Source organism: Monopterus albus, unplaced genomic scaffold, assembly GCF_001952655.1.
Source record: "Monopterus albus unplaced genomic scaffold, M_albus_1.0 scaffold125.1, whole genome shotgun sequence".
NCBI lineage: Eukaryota > Metazoa > Chordata > Actinopteri > Synbranchiformes > Synbranchidae > Monopterus > Monopterus albus.
In genome coordinates, this window is record NW_018128005.1 from 1,191,599 (window position 1) to 1,208,732 (window position 17,134).

Genomic DNA, 17,134 nt, shown 5'->3' on the forward strand with positions numbered 1-17,134 from the left:
TTTTTAACAAAATATCCACTTATTCAATGCTTATATGCCTTAATGGAAAATTAATATAACATTCATAGCCATCTGCATTTTCATAATGAGTTTGAAGGGTAAAGAGAAATGAAGATGTGGTCCTGTTACAACTGTGCTGGTTGGTTTCACTGTGATTTGTAATTTATCTACAATATGGTTGGACAGTGAGGAAAAAAACACAAAAGCAATGATGATCAATGACAAATCACCATTTGGAAAATGTTGCAGACCTGGTTGCAGTGTCTCACGTTAGGTTCTCAATTAAAACAGATTTCAATAGCTGTCTACACCCCTACAGTTAGACCACACACAGTGAACTACACAAGCTGTCTCCTTTTCATTTTCTATAACGAGCAGCAGATCTCGTAGCGAGCAAGACGAGATCACAAGTTGTGAGAAAAATGTGGGTGGTGCAACGAGCAAAGTTCCAAACAGTGATCTGGGAACTGTACAGCAGAGAAAACACACCACAGCAACCAATTATATCTGAAATATGTTTTGTTTATAAGATAAATTAATGCAGATTGCAGCCTTTTATTTTAGCGCTAACATAAAACTCCAGTCTGATATATACGCCATTGTCTTTATTTGTGAACACAAACTACAACAAATATAAATTTAATGATGAAGGATGGTCACTGACAAGACAAAATTAAAGAGAATTTCATCCTAGCTATACCTTAAATGTGAAAATATGTATTTTTTGATCAAGATAGATTGGGTCTGGATGTAATGCAAGGGATCATTCAAAAGTTCAAACCAAAGTGAAGTTAGCCTGGGGACAGAAAGCTGTTGGACCTTTTAATCCTGTCTCCTTTTGTGACATCACATGCAAAAAAATAAAAAAAAGGTGTCATATTTAATTCAGCACTGAGTTGACAAGTCAATTGGTTAAAAAATTTTCAGTCAGCTCGCACATGAATGCAATTTCTGGATAACTGTGTCTGTATTTGCCAGGTGTTATAGACAATGTCATGTTGATGTCACGCAGTGTTGAATTTTGGGTAAATGCGCCATGTTTGGAGCATCATGCTCATTGTTCATCATAGAGGTATATTCTACATACATGTATCAGTTAATTTTACAAAATAAATATTGTCCCATACAGCTACATACAAGCAACAGAAATTCATTAATCTGCGGTGCTTGTGTTGTCTGATAACAGATGCTTGCTAGCATTAGCTCCAACAGAGACAGCTGAGGTCAGTGCGCTCTTATTGACAGGATTCGCTATGAGGTAGCTTCTGCCAGCTAAAGTTAAACACTCTGAATTATCACAGTCAATAAAGTCAATAAATCTAAATGACTTAAACAACTTTTTAGGCAAACAAAACAAGAATGTATGCAGGTGAATACAGTGTGCACCTCCAACAATGGTGCCCCCATCGCAACATTCATCAGGGTGTGACACACCTTCACAATCTCTAAACCATAGAAAATTAGCTAAAATGGTAGAAACATTAATTTCATTGTGATGTAAATGCTATGTATGGATATCTATATGGTGTGTATTCCCAATAAATCCCTTTCAATTTACTAGTACATCCCTTGTTAATAGCTAGTCCTATAATACAGGAAATACTAGTCGCCTCATCTAAAATCTGTATAGTACTTAATATTATATAAGGGGAAACACAATGGCTGATCTTTTCCAATAGGCTTTACATTATGTTGAATGCATTATCCCTTTTCTTGAGTGCATGGCCAGTAATCCTACATACATTACAACACCAGATCGATGCAGTCAAATGAAGCCATAAAGTGGATGGAGATGCAGCAGTAAATCATCTGATGGGGACTCACACATCCTCCTTAATGCCTTGTTTGATATTTGTCTCCTATAAATCATGACCCATAAAAATGGGTGTGAAAGAGGTAAGAATCCAGCTCTCTATAGTATTTACAGGTAGAATAGGTAAAGGAGAAAGCAGAGAGACATTATTTCTCTAAATGAAATAGATCCTGACATCTGGGCATCCAGGGGCCCCATCCTCCCCCCGCCCTCCTTTGTAATTACACGACATAATGGTGGTGCAGTCGCCCCGTAATCTCCCATTATAATCAGTCTTGGCTGCCTCCACTCGCTCTCCACCATGGCTTCTAATTCAATATAAATGTAAATGACTGGGGATTGGGGGTGGGGGGTGGTTCAGAAACAGTATAGAGTGTAAATTCAGGAGTCTGATCTCGCAACAAATCCATACTTATATTTACAGGAAGTCCTGTATGTGTTTTTAATAACATGTATGTGGATTGTTGATGTGATGTAAACCACGTAGTACGTCTCCAGTGCACATGCATTTTAAATATGATGAACAAAGCTTAACTGGATCCTCAACTCAAAATACATTAAAAGCTAATAATCCAACTTGAACATAAACAAATTTAACCACAGAGGTGAGTCTAAGGCGCTGCTGTATCAGGGGCTGATTTAGGGACATCTACTGCATTTCTACAGAATTTCTTTAAATGCAAATTCTTAATGCTGTGAGTAGCATAGCATGGAGGAAGAAACCTAAACAAACTGAATCACATTTATGTGAACAAAATGTTACTTTGGTAAACTAATCCCATGTTCACGTTTTTGGTGAGAGGTGCTCCAAGATGCTATAGGAAAAACACAGAAACATCCCTCTAACACTGCAACAAAATGTGAGAAAAACAAAAGAAGATGCATCAAGTTAATATAACTCATAAGAGACCCCACTAAACATGACACCTTTGATACCTGCAAAGTAACTGTGAAAAATCTCATTGCAGCCGCTGTCTGCTGTGAGAAATGAGGCAATACATAACTAAACTGTATCTCAATTCATAATTCAAAATGCTGCGTAATTAACTTTGTCCTCCAGAGACTTCATGTGATACCAAATTAGAACGACAGGCAAAATCGTAGCGAGAGTGTGAGCAGGAGAGGTAAACTGAGGTTAAGAAAGCAAGGAAGCAGTGGGGGAGAGAACAGAGCAGAAAAACGTAAGTATTATATTGATTTATAGGTCTATGTGCTGGGTTTTTGATAGTACAACATTCACTTTTTTGTACTCAGAGGTACGCATACTGGAAACACCCAAGGTGAATCCCAAATTCTCTAACTGCATCCACATTTCCCTCACTTGCGTGTTTTTCCCATCCATGTAAGATGCAAGCACAAACTGTGAGGAAAGAGGAACCAAGGAAACATGTTTTAACTGACATAAGATGTCCTTTCCTTCAGTCCTTCATGCGAATCATCCAATCACAAGTTGATTTCTGATAAACGGGTGTGTCAATCCTGACAAACTTCCATAAGGATATAGTCATGTATCCTTGGTTATAACTCCACCAGGCTGCCTTCCTGCTCCCCAGAACAGAAATAAAAGTTTTGGGATGCCCTTCATCATGGTGGACCAGAATGACTTATGGGTTGAGTGAGCACCAAGGGTATTGGGATGTACCTCCTGCTGTTCAAGTTTTGGTGTATGGCTGGGTCGAGGGCAGAGCACAACACTTTGGGACCTGCTTCTGAGCACAGTTTCAGCTTGGGGACAGACCATTTCCAAGACAATCAAAACACACATAGAATTGTTCCTGACAGTGATGGAAAGGCAACCTAAGGGTCAGGCAAGCTGAGCTGCAGTCAGCATGTACGGCGAGTGCCAAGGGCAGTGAGTCTGTATGAGAGCTGGTACCAGCCGCTGATTTAATACGGAGTGTACAGTATAGGTCTAGTGCCGAACGGTGCGTGCATGAAGTACATATGGTGGCAGTCCTTGAGGAGAGGAAAATATCTACAGGCTAACATGCTAACAAGCACTGTTTATACTCTACTGTGACTCTGGTACATGAATGAAGCAGGCAAGCCCTGCTACCAGCATCAGCAGAGCGAGTCTGTATGAGCTGTACTAGTACTAATATACTGAACAATGTCAACAGCAGCACACACAGCTGCAGGAAGCCCTGAGGGGGAAACCGTGCCACTCTGTCTCCTGCTACACTGCTTAAAGCTAAACTTTGTCACACAGTACTCACATGAGTTTTCAGCAATAAGCTCAAAATGCTTTATCTGGGCAGTAGTTAGTTTGGTAACGTATAAAAGGCAAGTAGACAAGAGAAGGTGAAAGTTTTTATCAGTGCTGGACTTTTGTGTGCAACATATGGTTAAAACCTAATTCCAAACTTATACAAAATACTCGTAAACATACTGATTTGTTCACTTTGGACTAGCACTACTTCAGAAAATCACCTGTCTGATCATGGCATAAAGCAGGCATGCTTGATGGTTTTGTTGATTTAGTTGATAGTGTTGCAAGTTCAAGCTGTTCTGCTTAATTCTGTGACCTATACAAGCACTGTGTATACGGCTGAGAGCTCATCAGCCACCTATTTGGAAGAGGTATTAACAAAATGGTATTCATCAACATGAAGACAGCGCCTCACAGGGGGTCCCTCTGGATTAAATTATGGAGACCCTCCATCAACATGCTAACTCACTGCAGACAGACAACACCTTGAGACCCTGACAGAGCATGGCTGGGCAAATAAGGATCAGGAAGACAGCACACACTGCAGCTTCCACAGCTTCAGATTCTTTGTTTGTAAGTTTTGTCTTTTAGTAGTATCAGTGTGCAGGAAGGAAACCTTTATCATGTTTAGCTGCTAAACCTCTCTTCTACATAATACACAGCTACAGTCATGAATTTACTGAGAGCTGGAGTCATGGCTGGAAATGGACATGGTGGTCACATAGATGTTAACTGAACTTAGGAAGTAGCACTATGGCTGAACATATAGATTATGGACAAAAATCCAAATCCTAAATAGTAATAATACTACCATGATGCAGGTGCAGATCTATAAAAGTTTGGACGGGGTGGCCAGGCTGGGGCACAACCTCAGAAGGGGGTGGCATATCATTTCCCCCCAATGGGAGAAATGAATGTAAATACCATGCTGCTTGCATGATATAAAATAAAAGCAAATGGCCAATATCAATTATAAAGCACCAGAGAAAGTTAGTTGTACTTAAACAGTTTCTCATTGTTTTTCATTTTTCATTTTTCATTCATTAATACTGACAGACATCACATTTTGGCAGTGGTGGCACCTGGGTTGGTCAATCAGATTCTGGAGGTGGCCGCCACCCCTGGCCACCCCCTGGATCTGCCCATGCCACGATGCTGCATGTTACCAAACTATTTATTGGTTTAATAGGTTTAAACTATGTAAAATAGTGCTTAAAATACAATACTGGTGAGATACAATATCTTTCTTACTGAACAACAAATCCACAGGGGAAATAAAACAACAACGGATGTCTCCTACTAACAAGGATTGTGTATTCAAAGCCTGATATACCGTAACTTATTCCTCTGTGCCATAGAGCTCCATTGTTATCCAAAAATTATTAAAACACACCAATGAGCCACAGTGTCACGCTGGGTGAAAAGCTCCTCCATCACCATGAACACACACACACACACACACACTGAACTTTATTCTCCCTGCCAGAAATACTCACAAATGTGGATTAATCTGCTACTGAAAACAAAATGACTGCTGTTTCAGTAACACAGGCCAAAGACAGACTAATGTATCATTGGTTTTGGTCTTTTCAAGGGATTTAAGGATGCATACAAAAAAGCTCTATATAGGGTTATGAATCAAATCTAAAAGGATCTACAAAAGTAAAAACAGATCAAATAAAATGTTAAAAGGAACATTTCCACAGCAATTCAAACCCAAACTCAAATTTCCAACTAAGACTATATATTGTCATGGCTTTGTTGATTGGTAATTACAGTAATGCTGGCTACAGTGGACTGCACAGACTGAAGGAGATAGGCATCCAGACACACTAGGATGTATAATACAACTAAATACAAAAGAAATGCAGTGACTTCTTAAAGCCCACCGGGACAGGTGCGAGACCCATATGTGCCCAGACAGACAGAGGGAGAATCGAACAGTCAGACAGGGCTGGTGTCTAACACTGTCTGATTTGGAGGCCGGCCAACTAGGGGAAAACTGTCAGACACTGGCAGGAAGCTGCTGATTAATCTGAGCAGTGATGGAGAAAAAAATTCTGAGAGACCTGGGAGCTGGGCGCCAATGTGTGTGTGTGTGTGTGTGTGTGTGTGTGTGTGAGAGAGAGAGAGAGAGAGAGAGAGAGAGAGAAAGGACGAGATCACCAGAGAGGAAGCCAGCAAAATATGACAAGGTGTGACAAAAGGGAGGAAGAGAGAGAGAGCATTTATTGTTATGTTGGAGATATTGTGTATTATTTTTAATTGAACTGATTCAGCAGTGCTGCTTATTAATGCCAATGAAGCAAAATAAATAGAAACTGAACTGAAAAAAGAGAGCGAGGAGAACAAGAGTGAAAGTGGAGATTAAGTACAAAGCAGATATGAGCCAGATACTGTGAAGGAACGAAGGAAGGCAGCAGTGAAGACAAGAAAAGGTGTGAGACATTAAAGAGAGAATATCTGAAGAGGAAATTCAATGCAGAGAAAGTGGAATATGGATGTTGTAAATGGTAAAGGTGTGACAGATGATGAGAACTGAAGAAGGATGAGTGGGAGAAGAAAGAGACAGACAGGAAGCGTGGTGTTTACTGACTAGCAGGTCTCTCTATTTCGGCATAAATCCATCCACCAAGCAACACTTACAACATATCAACTTTAAAAAATGGATTTTCACTCCTTGCTCCTGCTGCCCACACTGGATTTGGGTGGAAAACACTAGGAGTGACAGGAAAACAAGTCGCAGAAAATGTAATTATCTGGACTGTGTGACTATTTAGAAAATAGACAACAGAATTTTTGATAGAAAAATAAGCATCATGCAGCTGCTGATAACTCAAGGTCAAGTCACAGTGGCAGGTAGTCCGGGCATCCTTCTGGTCACGTCCTGATGCTGTAGCATTCTCAGGCCAGATGGGACATGTACACACTCCAGTGTGTTGTGTGTCTGCCCTGGGGTCTCCTCCCAGGGAGCAGGGAGCAGCAATATCAGACACTCATATCAGTTCAACTCGTCAATAACTTTGCACCTCTCGACACAAAGGTGCAGCTGTTTTACTCCAAACTCCACTAAACCATTCTCCTGTTAATCTTACCCTAAAATAAGTAGAAAAGTTACTTGAGCTCCTTCAGTCTGGGAAGCAACTGTCTTCAGTGTCCAAAAACAGATCAAATCAAAAAATAGTCCCACTTAATTCTGACATTTTATTTCACCAAGAGATCAGGTATTGTGTTATTCTTATAGGACCATTTTATCACTTCAGCCAGGCCAAACGTCTGGTGTCCAATAAACTTTAAAACTGAACTTTATGAATACACTAAGGCTACTGGTCTTTGTTTAAGCTTTTCAGATATATTTTTGTTGGCGTTCTCCAATGTCATTACTCATCCACTTACATTTGACTAACACAGGAACAAATAGAACCTATTCTATATATAAAACAGGGAGAGGAATTCACCGTCTCTTCTCTCACAGGAATGTGTTTTCCATCACCAGTCATCATCAGGACCAGACAGGCTTTCATCACACTGTCATTTGTTTCACCTCTCTCACCTTTGAAATCACATCCAGACAGCACAGAATCCCTCAAACAGCACGGCAGTCGTTGGCGACCCGACCCAAAGACATTTGCAATTCAGATTCATATCAACCTGGTGAGAGAAAAGGTTTAAATATCCACAAGTCCAAACATGATTCTGGTTGACTATGTGTCATATCAACAGCCAGTTCCCTTTAATTACTTCTTTAAGGTTCTGGGGGCGATCCTCTCACCTTCATGTACCCCACGTGGATGCAGAGTTCGATTTTTTTTTTTTTTTAATCCACAGATGCACAGTGAGAGATCACCTGTAACACTCGCTGGTTTCTGACCTTAATCTAAAATGAATGTGGTGCTTTTCTGCTTGTCACACATTTAATGGTGTCTGTCCACACACACAGATACAAGCACGTGGCTACACATGCACATCTAAGCTGGTAGATGCAATCGGGACAGCTGTGGCTCAGGAGGTAGAGCGGGTCCTTTCCCTAATCGCAGCTCGATCCCTTCTCCAGTCCACTTGTCAAAGTATCCTTGGGCAAGACACAGGCTGAATCTCAAAGTTCTCCCTAAGGTCTTAAGCGCTGAACCCTCAAAGACTTAACTGACATCACCTGTAAGTGACTGAACGCAAGAGTCTGCAAGGGCTGGAAACTGTATATACAGGAATGGGACAGCACTTTGTGATTTATCACATCACAATGACAACACCGAAACAAAGCCATGTTTCTAACTATTGTTGGTTTCGGGCTTTTTATGATATGTTTTTTCTTTTCTCACGGCCAAGAAACTTCAGGAACCGACTGGTTTATTTGAATGTGATCCAGGCTCTTGCCTTATAAAGTGGATGAGAGGTCAATGCCAATTTTGTAAGCAATTTCTTTTTTTTGTATCACAATCAACAGTATCATTAAGCAAAGAAGGGAATAAACAGTTGATGAATGAAATAGCTGTGTAATATAGGCTGTCTGTGTGAACACAGGATGTTTATGTAACATTAAAATAACATCAGTTAACACAATTGTTCTTCTACCATTCGACTTCTTGGTTTTGCTCAGTTCTGTTTTGTGGCATTTCTTTAACTATTTTACGCTTCCAGGCTTCCAAAGAGAATCTCGTGCCTTACGCCACAAAGCTATGATCTGTGGGTAATTTGCTCAGGTAAAGTCGACAGAAATGCTGACTTAGGGAAAGTGAGCACAAAGGGCTCAAAATGGAGGTGAGAGAGCCCTCGTGCCCTTGACAGTTTCACAGTGGGACAACCCTGAGCCCTCACTAACTCAGCGGGAACACACCTCACAGTCTGAGAGTCTGGACACTGAGATTGGACCACTGAACCCAAAGTTACTCATGGTAGCCGTGTATGGCTGCCAGCTCTGCTGCCATTGGCATGCTCACAAAATAGTGTCCTACCTGCATGATACCATCTGTAGTAATTTTAATTTAACTTTTATCCAAAAGGAAATTAAGAATGATTCCCTCAATCTTCACGACCAAACACATCAGGTTGATAATTTACACTATAACCAGACTCTGTTTGTCCCAACAAAGGAGAAGCCAGCTGAAAAGTACCCTTCCTCCTCCTCCTCCTCTCTTGGTTTGACGATTGCCTGGCAGTGAATGAAGAATGAGCTGTGTTAAGCTCACAAAAAAAGCAGGTGTGATAAGCCTCACTTCTCATTCTTCCATTTAAGCCCACAGAATGAATCTCCGGATAATACACACACCTTTGGCCTTGGGGATTGAAAAGCGCCCGTGTTTCTGCAGGATGCAAGGCCATATTGGATCAGGGGAAAGGGCCCCAGACACCGTTAGAGCTCATTTAAAGTTAAAGATGGAGCTTTCTTCTGTTCTTGTTTTGCCCTGGGGTGTGCAGAGCCTCCTCAGAGTGGAGGGCTGATATTAGGTTTAGCTGCCAGAAAAACAAGAGAGAATAGATCGGAGGGGAGCCTTTCAAAACCCTGCAGTACTTCTGCTAGATGGACAGTGGAGTGTAACTGACTCTGCAGATCTCATCGAAAGGAAAAAAATGCTGTTTTGACTTAATTTGTTAACACTACATCAAACCCAGAACCAACAAGCTAAAGGTAAGCGAAGTGTAATGGTGAAGAAAGTATTTAAAATATTCTTCGATAAAATAAAAGAACCAATAGCACAATGTAAAATAAAAAAACCAAATGCCAGCATCTATATTTCCGCTTAAGACCTTATGAGTTTTTTGTAAGTATTCCTGGGAGCCATCCGTTTTCATTTTTATATTTACTTTCCAAGCTCCCCCTGGTGTTGACTACTATTACTTGACTTCCAAGATAAACATTACTGAATCTTCTTATTATCAAAGTGTATCATGACAAAATATTTAGTCTTTGTAGCCACAGACCGATATCCAGTTGCTTCTGTGCCATCGATGGCTGGTCACTGTCATCACCCAGATTACAGACACCTATTTATTTTCCATTTCTTGTGAAAGAATTTCATCATTAAAGAGGTGTTTGCTTTGAGATGTCAGTTTCTAGGAGTTCTGCTCTCAGCTAACTAAAATGATCAGAACAGAAAAAAAGATGTTTAAAAACCTGAGCCGTCTCATCTTAGAGTTTTCTGGTAACGATGTGCACGTCAGCAGTTTCCTTTTTAACTGCTTTCTCCTTCATGAAGAGTGTTGACAAAAAATGCTGAGTGTATTAAGTGTAATGTTTTCATGCTGTGAGCACCACAACTGAAAATCCAATCATTGCCACTGTCCTGGGTGAACTCTGAGATACAGATAGAGACCAGTGGAAACGATCTGCATGAATAGATACTACTAGGAGTATGGGAGTACACTGTAGGCGCTATGTCTTTTGATTCACTGCCTTTAAAATCACTTACTCTTCATATTACTGACTTTGAACCACACACTCCTTCATCACAATGAACACAAGGTGAGGTAGAAGTTAAGTAAACACCAGCAGAGAATCCTGGTGTCAGTGTAGTGCTAAACAATCTGAGGGATTTTCTATGCTTGTGTGTGTGTTTTCTGACTTGTGCTCACTGAGTTCCTGTGTGCGATTTGACAGAAGTGTGGCTCCTGTTTGTAAATGCGTGTGTCCCCTATGTGTGCGCCCAATCATCTGTGCGAAGAGACACACCCGTTTCACACTCTTACCACCGCTGCTCCTTCTGATTGGCCACGCCGCATCAGACAAACAGATTCCCCATTGGCTGACAGATGAGGAGGTGGCAGTTTGTTGCTGTTGCTAAGATCCTGTTGCTAGGTTCCTGGCTGTTGCTAGGAGACGTGATGCATTATGGATGGTTGGTTTCCTCATGGAGGAGCGAATCTGAAATGCTGATGGCTGAAGCCTCCATCACCCCACTCATTTTCTGTCGCACTCCTCTTTTTTCATCACTTTCTCTCTCTCTGTGTCTCTATCACTCAGTAATTTAAATTTGCTTTAATGGCACGGCCATAATGAAGCATCGGATTGCTGAAGCAGGTTGAACTAGGTTTATATTGTTAAGCTCCATTTGGATGGGATTAATATTACAGGGAGAGGTGGGCTTTTAAACATGCCCTTCAGCAATTAACATCATCATTTCATACAGCATTTCAGCCATTGGCAAATTAAAGAAGATGGTTTTGTATACAAGGATAGGCAAACTGTAGCCTCGTCAACATCAGAAGGATTCATCCTTTCCACACTATTGATGTTCCCACTGAGCAGCTGGAACTTTCACCTTCACATGCATCTGCCCCCAGACCTCTGCAGCTGATCCAGGATGCCACTGGCTGTCTACTAAACCTTCCCTCACTTCTCTGGTCACTACAGAGGTTCCTTGCTGCAGCTCACGACCAGTTCATGACCCTGGTGCTGACTCACCTCGCAGTGAAGGGAACTGCTCTTTCCTTACCTCCGAGCCACTGTAAAACTCTAATGCTGGCTGTGGATGATGCACAATCAGGCTTCACTGGGGCATTAGGTTTGATATGAGTGGGAGGCACAAAGACCTAAAAAAAGTAATTGATCAAATAAATAACACCAATACCGGTTATTGTGTGTTCCATAATTTTAATAGTCTAGCAAAAAGCTGAAATATTAAACATGTTAGTCTACTTAAAACCATTTAGAGTTTCTATTTATAGTCCTATACTTTTACCTCCTATTTTGTCAGAGATATTTGCTTTGCATGTTTATGTAGCTGGTCTTCACCTTAACAGGATCTGTGTCGTGAATGCATTTGATGCAGGAATGAGATGAGGGCCACCGCCATCTTGCCAGCTGGGGGTACACTTGTTCTCTCACTGGACCTCTCCTCAGCAGGGCTTCTCGCAGACTGAGGCAAGAAGCGCCAGTTTATAGGAAGTGACATAGCGACAAGCCAAAAGTCGTCCATAGGAAATAAAACTAACAAAGAAAAAACTCCCCCCAAAAATATAGTATAAAACAAACAGGATAAACCTTTTAATACATCTGCTACATTTACCCCAAAAAGAAAAGTGCTTCACAGTTTTTAGGACAATAATAACTGCAAATTAATAAGAGAAACATAACTTTCAGAACCCTTTTCCTGTGTCTGCAGATCTTCATTTCAGGCTGCCTTCTAGAGTAGCCTCAGACAGACTGAACCTAACAACGTTTCTAAATGAACACGAGGATTTTATCACTTCACGTCAAGTGGTTTGTTATGGTCAGGGTGAATAAAACACGGCAGAGAGAAATGCTTGAACAGAAAGCTCAAAGAGCTCATCTTCCTCACATTTCCTTGCTTACCTTAGCACTGCAGCAATATTGATACAACATATTAACTTCTGACCTTTGACTTCCTCACTATTGATTGCTTGGAATTTAATAAAGCCAATTGCACTGCTGCACTGTCTGCAAGATAAGAACATCACCCTCAGGCCTAAGATGCTGAGGACAAAATAAGCACAATTACCTTCATGTTGGAAGTGCACAGAGGTGCTGCCTCCAGTCTTCCCCTTACATTCTGCATCAGAGCGGCCTCCCTACCTTATCCAAGTCCCTTCTATTGACTTGCTGAGAGGTGACAGAAGTTGCTCTCATACCACCTCTAACAGGTTTTCATGTAGATTATCAGATTTTAAAACAAAACAGAGATAATCCAATGCGCATAGTACATCTTTCCCTGTGGTGTCAGCTTAATGCTGTTCAACAGAACAAAGATTTGTCCTTGATATTCTTGTGGAGATAAACACCAAACCCTGGGGTTTCCAATTATAGAACAATTTCTGGCAACCAAATGTTTAGCGCCAGAGCTGGTCAGCTGGCACAGTGGCCAATGGATGACCTGAGTTATGTATGTGAAACACTAACCAGTTGCAAACTGCTTCTGATAGATGAATCGCTGGTCACAGGCCTGTAGCTCTTGAATTTTCTCCATCTTGCAATCCTGTTTGAGTTCATCCAGCTTGTTCCTTCCAGCAATAGGAGCACATGTACATTAAATTACAAACCTATGAGAACCACTATAAATGGAGCCATTACTGACCCCTACTGGCCTGGAGTACAAATGCCAAACTCTGATGTGTGACATGCTTGTGTTGAGTAACAATGCCCTGCTGATGCACACATTTTGTGTGTGTGTGTGTGTGTGTGTATATACACATATATATATATCTGTATAGGTTTGTCCTCTTAAAAATTCTGAACTCTGAATAAGAAGCAGTACAGTACACATCCTGCTTTGTGCTTGACTTGACACCTGGCTACAGGTGTCCCTCCTCTGCATGACACTGGATTACATTTGCAAAAACAGAAGTGTTTGGTCTGTCGTCTCTGTCTCTCTTACTTCCGCACCACCCAGATGGCAGAGGAGCCACTCAGTCATAGCTCTTATCTTTGAAAATTGCTCAAGTCTGCACATCGAAAATGCCTGGTGCTGCTCTCATTGATTCCCCTAGAAGGCAGCTAGACGTCTCCCTGTGTGAACGAGAGAGTCACAGAGAGACACATAGGAAAGAAACACGTGTCCATGCATGATTGTCACAGTGGGGAGTACGTCCGCTAGTGTGTGCACACTTGTGAATTAGGATTCTGCAACATGCCAGGCGTGTGTGTGTGTGTGTCAGACCCGTGACAAGACAACTGACAGGTTCTAATAGCTCTCGAACACCTCCATCTGAACATGCTGCACACATTGTGTGTGTGTGTGTTTCCTCTGTTTTATCTCAGACCCTGTTATCACTTCAAGCCTTTTCCTTCTCCTTTCCCAGCTCAGGGCTCCTCTTTTCCACTGCAACGCCATTGGAGCGAGACGAATAGAGGAGGAAGTTGGTCGAGAAATAGCATTGATGAAACACACAGTGCCTGTGTTACTGTGCGACAGTGGGTTTTAGCTGCTTGATGAACTGAGGACACCGCTAACATCTGTCTTCACACTAACAACCCTAAAGTCGCTGTGGTACTGAATAAGCCATATACTGAGGTGGTACAAGTACTCTAATTCAGTACTCAAGTAAAAGTGTAAGTACTTGCCTAAAAATATGTTCTACTACAAGAAGGACTACCACTTCAAATTCTTTGCTCAAGTTGAAGTACTAAGTACATGCTCTAAAATGTACTTAAAGTACAAAAGTTCAAGTACACAACCAAGGAAACGATGTATTTTAAACACTAGTGAATTTGATGCTGTTGATAACATGAATGTGTAATTTAATTAGCAAACTTTCAAGAAAAGTTGAAAAATAAGACAAATATATTTTTCTGGTAATTAATAAAAAGCAGGTCTGTGTTACTATATGGTGTCTTGTGTGGAACAAAAGGTGGAGTCAGTTTTAACCACTTAATGTACTGTCAGGTGGTTAATCCAGTAATAACACATATTCATTGATTTTTACATAAAAAATCTGAATCTGCATAGTAACTAATACTCAGTACAATATTTCCCTATAAATTTAGTAAAGTAAATGTAAAAATGGAATAATAGGGAAATATTTCAGTAAAGTACAAGTACCTCAAACCTGCACTTAAATACAATACTTGAGTAAATGTAACTTGCCACCTCTGGACATACAGTATATACACACACTGGGTTGAATGGGGGCTTATAATAATATTTATTAGTACATTTACAACAAAAACAAGAGAAAAATGAATAAGGATTTAAATAATTATAATTCACATCTGTAAAAATGGCCTTTAACACACAACATGAAACCGCTGGGACTGTCCTTCATGTCCACTGACAGACATCATATCTATCACAGTTCCATTCTCCTCAGTCTCCCTCCTGCACATCACTCTGGTCCAGCAGTCTCCATCATTTGTAATTATGCAAAGCAGTCTTTTCTCGTTGCATGAGGGAAAGCAATTTTTCTATGCAAATGCTTAAATTCCCTGTGAGGGCCACCATTGGACGCATGCTTATGGACGTGCTAATGAAGAGTGACGGCAGGCGATATTGGGGTCACCGCATGTGTGACACCGATGAAAATGATCAACTAAATGCCAGAAGTGTCCTCACAGTGGGTGAACTGGGCCAGAGAGACGGGACAGTTGTGGCCATTAGTAATCCAGCTGGATGAGAAGGTAATGAGAAAAGATCTGAGGGGTGATTTAAATCAAAAAAATTATTTTTTTAATTTCAGTAATTTCCTTCAGATCTTTCTGAGATGCGGGTTTAAGTGCTAATCGTTCAAATCCTGCTGAGTACAAATACACCTAAGCGTGGTGTGATCATAATCAGGTTGTAACTGGAAACTGGGCTCGGACCATTTAAACTGCTCACATTCATCTTCACAGCAGGGAAACAACTCAGGTTCAGGGCTGGGCAGACTGTGTTAGAAGTGGCTACTCAAAATCTGTGTTTTAATTAATTGCTGCTCTTTGAGATATTTTATTCGAATGATTTTATAATTTAACATTCATTGTGGTAAAATATCGCAGGCTCACAGTTCGCTTTGTTTCTGTCTATCGCTGAAGTGACTGGAACCTGCTCAGGTGTTAAAATGTCACATAAATTCAAAACTGTACAGAAATGTACAAACAGAGTTAGTGAGCCCCCGTGTGACCTTTGGGAAGGTTGTCAGCCGTGACAGCTCAGCGACAGGAGTCTGTTAGTGCTGGAGCCTCCCAGGAGGAAGATTGTACAACTGTCTGACTGGCTTTTATTTTATGTGCGCTCAGTACACCCTCATAAACAATCAATTAAAACACTGACAGGACGGTGAGCGTGTGTGCGACTGCCAGTCACAGGGAAACACTGACATTTCAGAGATGATGAGTCACACCTATTGATCACCGAAAAGTCACAGCATATTCAACTGGCCATTTACGCAAATGGTACCAAAATATTTGAACTGCGCTCGTTAAACTACAAAACTCCTGCATCAGTTTGTGAACTGCAATATGCTGTTTCTGAGTTCTTCTCACTGCAGGAATAACAGCAGCCCATTAGCAGGCAAGTTGACACAGAAAATAGCTCCCGCACACAAACAGACTGCTGCCTTTCAGCGAACTTCATTAGCAGCCGGGAGAATAACTGACAATATTTTACTTGAAGCGGAGTGGGGACTGATAGCACACGATGGCATTAGAGCTGCATGCTCAGGCATCTTGTTTAGATGGGGGCGGTCCAGGCAATTATGTTTGTTCCCTGCTTCACTTGTATTCAAAGCTCCCACAGTCATTTATTTACTGAGTGAATTTTATGACCTCACAGGCCTTTAAACCCTGTTAAAATCCCCACTGTACATCTTAAGATTCGCCTACACGTAAAAGGGAAAACAAATGCTCATCTCTTCATCGCTGAAAACCTAAATATTTGCAAATGTGTCTCTTTCTGTGGGACGTTTTTCTGGTTCTATATCAGTGGCGAATGAAACTATGGCAATAAAAACTCCAAGCTGTTTACAACTCAGCTACCCAAACGTTTTGACATTTCAAGAGTTGTTTTGGACCTCAAAACAAGATTTATTTATTAATTACAGTTGAAATGTATCAAATAGATCTATAACTTAGAAAGTTGCCCTTTAATCAAATTCTTTCAGACTAATTTGTTCTTACACTCTGCAAAAGCAAGTCAGCACCTGCACAGAAAGTAACAGGCTGTGGACTCAAATGCATGATTCAAAGACAAAACATGTTGTTTATCTGTTACCTTTTATTTTAAGGGGCAGCGGACAAGCTGTCAGAGGCCAAAGGAGCAAAGCAGGCAAACAAAACATCCAAGAAGACAGACAACAGGTCGTATCAGAGCAGGTAGAAACAGTAACAGGAGAAGGTTGGAACACCGAGGTTTAGATGGCACAACAGACAATATGCAAAGGAAGAAAGGGCAAGTACACTACATATACAGGGAACTTTATGATGGAATTGGGAGCAGGCGAAAGGTGGGAACACGTGGAGCAGCACAGCAGAAAAACTGAAAAGCAGTATGAAATTGGCTGTTGCCATGATGCACATCTAGCTAGCTCAAACATCTGCTAGTGATGAGCGGATTGGTCCTAAAATATTAATACTTCCAATCCCAGTGTTTCCTGTTCTAGGATCAATTCTCATAGTAAAAGACTGATATCTAAATCTATATTTTATGATCAGCAGGGGACACAGTAGAAAGTAACTACACTAATAG